The following is a 12345-nucleotide window of genomic DNA, read 5'->3' on the forward strand; positions in this document are numbered from 1 at the left end:
TATATATACATATATATATGTATATATATACACATATATATACACACACACACACATATATATATATATATATATATATATATATATATATATATATATATACTAGCAAAATGTACGTACCGGCCTTGTGGAATGGAAGTATGACAGAAAACGTGATTAGCCACCCCTCCAAAATCAAATTAAAGTCCAGTTGCTAGTGAGAGTAACTTCCAGTCATGGAAAACTTGTAGGCACTTGCAGGCGTAGACAAAATGAAATCATCTGACTTTATACGATTATCTGATAGTCAGTGGCAGCAGCGGTTACTTTAGTTTAATAGTTGTTAATGTTGTTTATTACATCTACTAGTGGACGTCGCCGCTTTAGCTAATGCCCCCGTCAGTTCCTGGCATACATTGTCGGTCACTAGCGGCGATTACTGGGAACGGCTCCTTTGGACTACTCCGAAAATAAATTGATGAGGCTATTTGTGTTTAACGGTGTGCATTGGCTACTTCGATAATGACTACTGTCATGACCCATCGGACTGCTTTGAAATAATATAAACTGTAGTGACTGTCATTGTGGTGGCGTGCTTTAGCGGGAATTCGCGGACAAATTGCGTGTCTTCAAATGTGCAGAGCATCGCCATCAAGTGTGGCCATCGCTTTTTTTTTTCGTGCAAGGAGACGGTAAAATTCTACTACTACTACTACTACTACTACTACTACTACTACTACTACTACTACTACTACTACTACGACTACTACTACTACTACTAATAATAATAATAATATCAATATTATGATTAATAACGAGAACAATTACAATAAAAATGCTAATGATAACAATACAACAACAACAAAACAATACTACTACTACTACTACTACTACTACTAATAATAATAATAATAATAATAATAATAATCCGCTCTTTGTGATTATTTTCACTTCAAGTCAGTTTAAAATTTAAAAAAAAATAGATCCAAAGTATCATACTAAAAGTAATATTTCTTATACTTATAATACTGCTATGATAATAAGAGTTTAACAATAATAATAATTACTATCATGGCCCGTTGAAACTCCACAGTGGTTTAAAAATCATCAAAGCAGACAATAAAATGTTCTTTAATAGAGTTATCAGTGTAATATTAGTTCAGATAAAACCGTGAATAAAAAAATAAATATTTTTGTAGACAAATATGGGTAAGTGCTAGAAATGGAATCTACGTTTTGATTTAGGCACAGATATAGAGTGGTGGAAATTTCTCACAGTTGATTCAGCTAGACGGGTGTTTTTCGTGAAAGATTGGCGAGGGGGACAGAGATTGGAGTTCAGACGAGAACCTGCCATGGAAATAACGATAAAACAAGGATAGGCTCGCAACGTCTCTTCTGTGGGAGAGAGGTTGCAGGGTAGATAAAAGAGCATCCCCCACTAAGCCACAAAGTTTATTTTGTACTTGTCAAGGCAGGATAGGCTGTTTTTTGAAGCTCCAGCCCACATATGGCAGCAATATTCCATCCTTGGACGTACTTGGCTTTTATATAGATAGAGAATTGCATCAGTAGTAAGATATCTTTTGGAGCGGTAGAAGAATCCCACCATCTTTCCAGCGACCTTGGAAACAGACTTGATGTACGTGTTCCATTTCAGATCAGGAGTAAAGGACAAAGCCAGAAGCTTGTCAAAACATGGTGCTTCTTCTAGACGAGAGCCATCAATTTCAATTGATGCCGGATGGGGATCAGAGCGTTGATGATGTAAGGATAGGAGTTCGGTTTTAGATGCATTAAATGTAACAAGCCACGTCTTCTCCCACCGAACAACGCGCTCGTCATCAGAGGAGAGAGAATCAGAGAGAACTTTGTCATTTACAGCGTTTGGTGTGTTGCCGTAGATGATCATGTCATCAGCATAAATGTCAACGAATGATTTAGTATGTGTTTAGGGAGATCATTGATGCAGATAAGGAAGAAAGTTGGGGCCAGGATTGACCCTTGAGGGACTCCAGCATTAATACTGCAGGCCTCTGATTTTTGTCCATCGACCACTACTCTTATGAGCCTATCGGAGAGAAATGATTTAATGATTGAGAAAACATTTCCAGTTATACCGTAGCTGGAAATCTTGTGAAGTAGGCCGTTATGCCATACCTTGTCGAAGGACTATGATATGTCAAGAGCAATTGCCCTAGAAAGGAAGCCTTTGTCAAGAGATTCACTAATCCTGTGAGATATAACCGTTAGCACATCTGCGGTAGATCTTGCAGAACGGAAACCATATTGTGTGTCACTAAGAAGGTTATTTCTGCTGAGGTGGTTGACTATTTCTCTATTTAATATGGATTCCAGCCACTCACTCATGACACACAGGTGACTTTTAAATAAAACAAGAAAAACAAGTTTAAACACGGTAACATGAAAAACATTTGTTAGGATGAATTTTAAAATACTTAACGTCTGTTTGCCATAATGGTTCGGCGACCGTTTTTTGCCAACTGGCATATTGTCGTGTCTTTCTAGAGCGGATGAAGATTTATTTCTGGATAACTTGTGCACGCGTGCTTAACTATTTATAGAATAAAAGTCGTTACGTTCAAATGAGTAAATATATTAAATTTACATTTTATTTTAAATGAAGTCCTATCTTTATCTACTATAATTGAGAAAATAATTCCCAGCATTTTTTTTATCGCTAGTTTACTTTGCAGCAGGGCATAGCAGTGTTTTGCCTGTTTCAACTCATGGAATCTACGTTTTGATTTAGGCTTAGATAAAGAGTGGGGAACGTTTTGATAGTGGATTCAGCTTGACGGGTTATTTATGTAAAAGATTGGCGAGGGGGGACCGAAGATTGGACTACAGACGAGCACCTGCCATGGAAATACCGATAAAACTAAGCCACGAAGTCTATTTTGTACTCTGTCAAAGTCGGGTAAGCTGTTTTTAGCAGCTCCTGCCCATGTATGGCAGCAGTCTTCCATCCTGGGACGTACTTGGCATTTATATAGATAGAGAATTACAGCAGTAGTGAGATATCTTCTTGAGCGGTAGAAGGATCCCACCATCTTTCCAGCGACCTTTGCAACAAACTTGATGTACGTGTTCCATTTCGGATCAGGAGTAAAGGTCAAGCCTAGAAGCGTGTCAAAACATTGGGGTTCTACTAGACGAGAGCCATCCATTTCAATTGATGCCAGATGGGGATCAGAGCGTTGATGATGTAAAGATAGGAGTTTGGTTTTAGATGCAATAAAGGTAACCAACAACGCCTTCCCTCACTGAGCCACTCGTTCGAGATTAGAGAAGAGAGAATCAGAGAGAGCTTTCTTATTTACAGCCTTTGATTTGTTGTCATAGATGATCGTGTCATCAGCATAGATGACAACGAATGATTTAAGTATGTGTTTAGGGAGATCATTGATGTAGACCAGGAAGAGAGTTGGGCCCAGTATGGACACTTGAGGGACTCCAGCATTAATAGTGCAGGTCTCTGATTGTTGTCCATCAACCACTACTCTTATAAGCCTATCAGAGAGAAATGATTTAATCACAGAGAGAATATTTCCAGTTATTCCATAGCTGGAGATCTTGTGAAGTAGGCCTTTATGCCATACTTTGTCAAGAGATTCACTAATCCTATGAGATATACCCGTTAGCACATCTGCGATAGATCTTGCAGAACGGAAACCATATTGCGTGTCACTAAGAAGGTTATTTCTGCTGAGGTGGTTGATTATTTCTCTATTTATTATGGATTCCAGCAACTTACTCATGACACACATGAGACTTATTGGGCTGTACCGAGAGGGAGATGATTTATCGCCTGAGTTTTTAAATACAGGGCATACTGATGAGGTTTTCCACGGTGTTGGAATGCACTTCTCCGTAAGGCAACGTTTAAACAGTTTCGTAAGTATGGGAGAAAGTTCTGGTTGAAGCTTTTTTAACACTATAATTGGAATGCTGTCAGGGCCCGTTGCTTTAGTGGAATCAAGGTTTTGATTAGATTGGCGACCTCATGCACAGATATTTGTATGTTACATATCGTGTTCTGTGTTATAGGAGGCAATATGGGAAGTTTATGGCCATCGTCGCATAGGGTAGAATTAGCAGCAAAGTTCTTTGCAAGTAGTCTGGCCTTGTCTGATGCTGACGAGATGACCTTTGATCCATTGATAATGGTTGGGATAGAACGCACACTTCTGTTCAGGATCCTATTTGTTATTTTCCAAAACTGGTGGAGACCAAGCCGCTGGTCAGCTACTTTGAATTTGGCAGACGTGGCGTATAGTTCTCTTGCATTTTTTATTACTCTTTTACAGTGGTTGCTGGCGTTCCTGAAGGCAGCTTTAGTCTCAGTGCATCTATTACGTTGGTAGCTATGGAAAAAGTGATTTCTGTGGGCGATGGCAGGAATTTTTTAGATGGTATGAATCGGGCTATGCCTACAATTAACCATTCGGTCAGGTCTGATACTATAGAGGACATATCTTTTTAAACATGGAATGCGGTAAATAAGATATAAATGTACGGAAGCTATCCAAGTAAGCCATGGAGTATCGGTATACAGTATGGTGGAGGGGTACGTCTGGGGACTTATTACATTTCATTTTTATGTTAACTGATACATCTGAGTGTTCGGAGGACCCCAGAGGAAAAATAACGGAACATGAACATAGCTCATGGGAAGTTGAGAGAAAAAGGTCTAGGAGGCTTGCATATTGACGTGTAGTATCGAGCTCATGGGTGGGATCACTAACAATCTGAGTGAGATCATAAGCAATGGCAAAATCATGAGAGAACCTCCCCTCATCGTCCGTCTTATTTGAGTGGGTTAGTCATTCCACGTTATGGACGTTGAAGTCACCACAGACGTGGATGTTAGCCGAGGTGTGTGCATCCAGTAGAACTGGCTGGCGATAAATAAATTATTATTATTATGATCTGCGGTCACCATCCACTGGCTGGCGATAAATACTTTATAAGTATTGTGACCTGCACCCACCATCCACCGGCTGACGATAACTAATCAATTTGAAACAATTATCAATTGGGCATCTTAGAATAAACCATTTTCGTACTAAGGGAATTAGTAAAATATGGGTTAGTGCGATTTGAATATTTCATTTATAATTTGAGTGTTATTATTTTGAACAAACTGATAACAGTCGAAGCAGATTGATGCATTATTATATCAATTACAATAAAATTCCTAAAAATGACGACTACTACTACTACTACTACCACTACTACTACTAATAATAATAATAATAATAATAATAATAATAATAATAATAATAATAATAATAATAACAACAACAACACTAGCGAACGGAATACTCAAAAAAGTTTAAATGTGAACTAAAAAACAACCGCACCTGCATATAAAGTGTTGGGGAAATTAATAATAATAATAATAATAATAATAATAATAATAATAATAATAATAATAATAATAATAATAATAATAATAATTAAAAAGTTATAGTAATAATTGATATAAGACATAAAAACAACACTGGTAACAACGTACATGAAAGAGCAATAGAAATGCTCTGCTAAGATAATAATAATAAAAATAATAATAATAATAATAATAATAATAATAATAATAATGATAATAATGATAATAATAATGATAATAATGATGATAATAATAATAATAATGATAATAATGATAATAATAATAATGATAATGATAATAATAATAATGATAATTATGATAATAATAATAATGATAATAATGATAATAATGATAATAATTATAATAATTATGATAATAATGATAATAATAATAATAATGATTATAATGATAATAATAATAATGATAATGATAATAATAATAATAATGATAATAATAATAATAATAATGATAATAATAATAATAATAATGATAATGATCATAATAATAATAATAATAATGATGATAATAATGATAATAATAATAATAATGATAATAATGATAATAATAATAATAATGATAATAATGATAATAATAATAATAATAATGATAATGATAATAATGATAATAATGGTAATAATGATAATAATAATGATAATAATAATAATAATGATAATGATAATAATAATAATGATAATAATGATAATAATAATAATAATAATAATAATAATAATAATAATAATATGTATGAATAAAAAAGATACTGATGGCAGAAAAATTATAACTGTGTGCAAAAAAACAGAGCAAACACAATGCAATATTATCTAAACTGCTGTCAAAGTAAATTGGCAAAATTTGTTCAAACGATATTGTTTCTATTGTAATTTATTTTCTGTGTCTGTGAACATTTTTCTTATTTTTAATATTATAAGCGAAATAATTTAAAAAAAACACATAGACATGGCTGCAAGCGGGTTTTCTGTCATCGATGTTTATCATTGGTCTTGTGAAACTGGTTTCTGTGACTTCATGTCAAGAGACGGCAAACCGATGATACTGCGACTACAAATAGAAATTATAATTATACTAACAAAAACAACAACAACAACAACAACAATATTAATAATAATTATAATGATAATAATGATAATAATACTAATTATAATAATAATAATAATAGCGATAATAATAATAATAATCATAATAATCATAATAATAATAATGATAATAATGATGATAATAATACTAATACTAATACTGCTACTACTAAATAATAATAATAATAATAATAATAATAATAATAATAATAATAATAATAATAAAAACATTTTTATAAAAGCAATCCTACTACTACTCTCACTGAACATTCGAGAAAACTGTAAACGTGACGGGAAATAAAAGCTCGGGCCTGGATAAAAGTGTAGTATGTGTTCTGCAGTTTCTGCACTTAAGGTAATTTGTCCCAGTCAATACGGGGACAATTATTATTTTTGATAACCAGAGTGCCCCCCTTTTTTCCTTCTTTTAGGGGAGCTGGTTTTTACCCCACTTTAAAAACAGTCTTGTGCCTTATTTGCTTTGGTGGGGAAGCTTATAAATACAATAAAAGCAAACTTCAACAAACATGATGTACGCCTGTATCCTCTAAAATATTGCAAGAGTAGATTGGCCCAAATTGCTAAAACAGTAATTTAACTATTGAAATTTATGTGTAAGTTATTAGTTTCGGGTGACGTAATTCTAAACGATATTGAGAAAACTGCTTTCACGATTAGGAAAAAAAACAACACTGGTAACAACGTACATGTAAGCGAGGAAAGACTAGTTCAAACGTTTATTTGTTTGTACTGATACCATTACGTTATTCTGATGAACTAAGAATTCGAAAGGAGCGTCCCCTTACTTATAGGTGCATGTAAATGCAATATGTATGCAAGTAATGCATGTCATAAGTAGAATAAGGAACCGGTGTCATGTAGCTAAGTATTCTTGTAAAAAAAAAGAACCGGTGATTTGGGGAGGAATAAAATTCAAGACAGGGAAAATGTTGCTCCTACCTGTGTGATATCATGTACCGCAAAGAGTGACACAACGGGAACATAAATGGTGTGATAACGGAGATGAAATGTGAGCATTTAAGCCCAGGAGTATGTTGCAGTATTAACGTGCTAATAATCTGTGTAGGAAGCCCCTCTTTCGTTACTTATAGTAAGAGGGTGAATCCGTCATATGGAGTGATTACTGAAGTTTTATTTGTGTTTACATTGGGGCCGTAACGTATAATTTTATGTTGTTGATTATGATGCGTCTAAATTGTTAACTGGTTACGTTATCTTGTGCAATAATGGGCTGAGATATTTAATCTGTGATTTGAGATTTCAATATATTAAATACTAAAATGTTGTTAGAGATGCATTCTCCTAAACAATTTGAACGAATATATTCCTTAGATTCTTTCTTGGCTTGCACCTTGCGATTGATGAATATGTGATATGGAGTTTGGATTTTTTATGATAAATCATAAATCTTATTCCACTATCACTATTGACGGCAAATATATATTTATGTATTTTAGAAGGTTATCATCTAATTCAACGTTTTGACGTAAAAATTGACGTCGATAAATATCTTTATAGCGTTAGAACATATCGATGGCACAAAGATTTAAACAAGAACAGGGCAGACTATAGAGTGACGCAAACTATCGTCACATTCTATCAATCAAACCATGAGATCCAGAGACTGAATTTACATATCCGGTCAGAGGATCCTTTACGATAAAATACATATCATTTGAGACGCCGCAGACCTGACCAATACCATATCTTTTATATAGTTCTATATTAGGAAAATATTTTATAGAATATTCTGTCAAATCTTTTCGCATGTTGTGTCCGCGCTGACTCGACTGCTTGTCGAAAGAAAATCTAAATTTATATGGAAAATATCTTACAAGAAATAATTCGACAAACTTAATTTCTTTAACGGTCATGATTTTTCTTGATGGTTGCAACTCTTATTTTTTTTAGGTACTGATGATAGTTATTGCGGTATCAGTTATTTCTCTTAAAAATAATACATTTCATAGAAACTATTTGCCTTTAGAATACAAGCAGTAGCTTTTATCTACATTATAACAATATATATATATATATATATATATATATATTGAAATCCCAGGCGATCAGAAGAACAATAGGTCAATCACAGGAAAGGTGAACTTGGCTGTATCCAGGCAAGAAGGAAAAGAACAATGGACCAATCCCAGGACAAGTGACCTACGTTATATCAGGGCAAACAAAAATAAACAATGAAATCTCGAGATTTGGAGCAACCTACATCTATGACGTTAATCGGTCATGGGTCAGACCAAAAACCAGCGAAAGTGCAATAAAGAAGCTGGCGAGAAAATAGGTTAACAGGTCGAAGTGATACCAATAAAAAGAGGATAGCAAAACAAAGCAAGAATCACATGGACAAAAGCGCGACACAGATTCACACAGTGTTCGCCCCACACTCTACATCTAACTCCACCGCCGGCAATGCTGTTGAAGTGTATATAGTTAAATAAACAAAATTTCTCGTATTCATTTATAAATAAAATAACTGTCCATTTTATATAGCTAGATGATCACCAGCTAGACATATATGAAACACTCACCTCAGACTTGTCAGAAATACTGGTCTCGATTTGTCCTTCCTCTCCAAGCTTTGGACTTAATCCGCTATTAGGCGGAGTAAAATATAAAACAATTGGTAAAAAATATACTTAATAAAAAAAGGCAGTAACAAGTAATAAAACTATTTTGCCAAGAGTTCTGTTATATATATATATATATATATATATATATATATATATATATATATATATATATATATATATATGGGGGGTATATGTCAGAGTGTCTATGTGTTGGTGTGTCTGTGTGTCAGTGTGTGCATGTATATATCCGTATATATCTATATATCTATATCTATCTTTCTCTATCTCTCCCTATCACGTTAAAGCGCAGCAATTTTCTTCCCAATATCGAATGAAGATAAAAAATTACAGATTGATGTGATTTTTTCCTGATTTTACCAAGGCATAAAATCGGAATAAATAGTCAATAGACATAGGTTGGTATAATAATAACCATTCGATCAACCAGAGCGTTTATACTTTAAATCGCATTCCTATTTTATTGAAAAAGAAAACTAATCATTTTTCTAAATGTCTGTTGACAAGATGTTACGTGATCAAACTATTCGTATTTAATATTTTTTTTAATCACGCTTACCACACTCCATGGATTCCAAAGTAATATTTTATTTCATTTTCTCATCTCGGTTTGTGGACTAGAAACAGAGAAATATTTTTTAGAGAGAAAATATAAAAGATACATTCCAAAATAATGTTTCTAATGTTTATATTTCTATTCCGCTTGAATAGGTAAGATTGCAAATTGCATCATCATGCATTCATCAACTTTAACCTTTATATTTCTGTTACAGATATCGACCGTGTGTAGCTCTAAGAATGCAACTCCTGTCATGGATGCGCGTAAGAAGTATATATCTAACTACCTCCAAAAGGCCACCATTCGTCTATGCATGCACTATTATTGTCTGATTTTGACTGGTGCATCTGCTACTAGTCTCTACATCCTGGCAGGGTCCACAAGAGAGTCGCTAACCTGATAGGTCTTGCACTGTCATCTCAGCTTTAACCTCTGTCGAACGGCCGAAATATCGCAACCCTTGCCTGTTTTACAATATTTTAACGGTGGATGCTCCGACGATCTACAAGTACATGTACATCCTCGACGTAAATACCCCTGCCAAACTCGACAAGCAGCAAAGTTCACCACACAGTAAAGATTGTTAGGTGTGAGAAAACTTTATACTCTAATATTTTTTCCTTAGAACTGCTACACTTCGAAATTCCCTTTCCGGGTCCCCGCTTCCCCAACTGTACAGAATTACAATTGTAATGTGAATAGACATATTGCTTAAGATCCCTACAACTTATGGTCCTGATAGTAGTTTACTACATCTAAATTGCATTGTTTCGTGTGAAAATGGAATTTTAAAAAATGGAGAACAAGTTAGACCGAGCAACATTCATAGACCACTGTTGAACGTTTACGGATCCAATGCAGTTAGTAGATATGTTAATTGATTTCAAAGTGACAAGAGAGATGTGAGTGACTTTTCCGACGACGCCATTATAAGAAGCTGAAAAAGGTTCATTTAGAATTGTGGTTACTCTGTAAAAAAATGAATTCTTATGCAGAATAGGTTGCTCTATATAATCGTACCGCTCCGATGTTCTTAGTTCTCTAACATTATAAAATTTGTGTAAAAACAGGGCATATTTCGAAGGAGAACCGACGTTGCCCGGGACTGAATGGTGATTATGTTTTGTACTCTCATAATTTTATTGTAATCGAAATCAGTGAAATCGCCGATTTTACATTAAATCAGTTAAACTGTTGTGCAATAATGTTTAATTGTAAAGAGGGAAAAATAGCAATGATGTTTATGATTTGTTCATATAAGTATAGAGGTTGCTTTTATAGAAGTTTGCGATATTGTATAATATTTATGTAAAAATAAGGAATCATATTTACAAGAAAGTTTATAGAATAGGTTAAAACTTTTGTTCCAGGAACCGACGTCGGGACACAAACCATTCGAGGACACGGAAAGAAATTTGAAGAAGATATAAGATAGTACTTTTTTCCTTTACTTTATAACCCCGAAAAGGGCTGATGTGGCGTAAAGTGAACATTTGATACACACTAGAAGCAGACACACCCGTCCCTTATACCACAGGAATATTCAATAAATGTATGTAAATATTCACAGCTGCAATCGTTTGAATATCATTTGGAAGAAAAAACTTGGTTTTCATGATAATACTTTATTGTAAATTTATTAGCTAAGTTTGAACTCAGTGATGTACTTAGTAATATGTTAAAACCCGAAAATCTATCGTCTAATAGTTTCGGTATCAGTAAATCAAATTATTTTACCTTCAAGGTTAAACGTGAACAAATTCTCATAAATCTCCACATTCTTTTCATTTTAGACGTGCAACAAAATATATTCTAACTTCCCTTTCACATGTATAAATAATGTGGACCAAAATCAAACTCTTCCTGCAGTATTCATTTTTTTTGTGACTGTTTGCAATAGATATCAGCATTTTTGTCTTTCTTTTGCCCATTTAACACGGGAACAAACAGCCGTGCAGTGTGATCTGTTCAATAATTTACAATTGCTAGAATGTGCGAATCTTTATACAGAAGTGATATGTATTCCTTGCTAGCAATAGAAGTATTTCCTTAGGCGTGTTGCTTTCTGAAGTAAGATACAACAGAAATGGTTATTCTTAAATGTGTAAATTCGATACATGCGTTGTGCAAGTAAACGCTATTTACGATTTAAGCGTACAACATACGGTAAACGAATCTTATAAAAATGCATGGGCTAATTAAACACAATATATTTCAGAATAAGAGTAACTGGCGTAAAACGCATAGTTGGATAACTACTGGAAAAATTAAACAACAGTAATAAATATGTGATTATCATATTTTTATATTTTTGGAAGCACATATTCAAAACAGTAAATACATTATATTTATATGCATCTTTTATTCGCTTATCTGTCTAATATAAAACATTAATGTATTGTTTTATTATTTATAAAATGCTTTTGTTAAATGGCAATTTAATTCTACTTGGCCAAATGATATGTACTGTCGCTTCGGCGTATAAAAAATATTTTCATTGTTTTCCTCTAGAAAATACTTTATCCGACCAGGACAATTTACGGGGTAATGCCATTTTTTAAAGTTTTTCTAATTAGAAAATAATTACATAAACAAGTATTATTTTTACTGCTTACCGAATGATTTGATTTCAGTTGAATTGCATTATTAATATATAAAAATATGTACATGAGTAAA

The sequence above is a fragment of the Euprymna scolopes genome, chromosome 12 (genome assembly GCF_053919585.1).
Source record: "Euprymna scolopes isolate OS-2025 chromosome 12, ASM5391958v1, whole genome shotgun sequence".
NCBI classification, from domain to species: Eukaryota; Metazoa; Mollusca; class Cephalopoda; order Sepiida; family Sepiolidae; genus Euprymna; species Euprymna scolopes.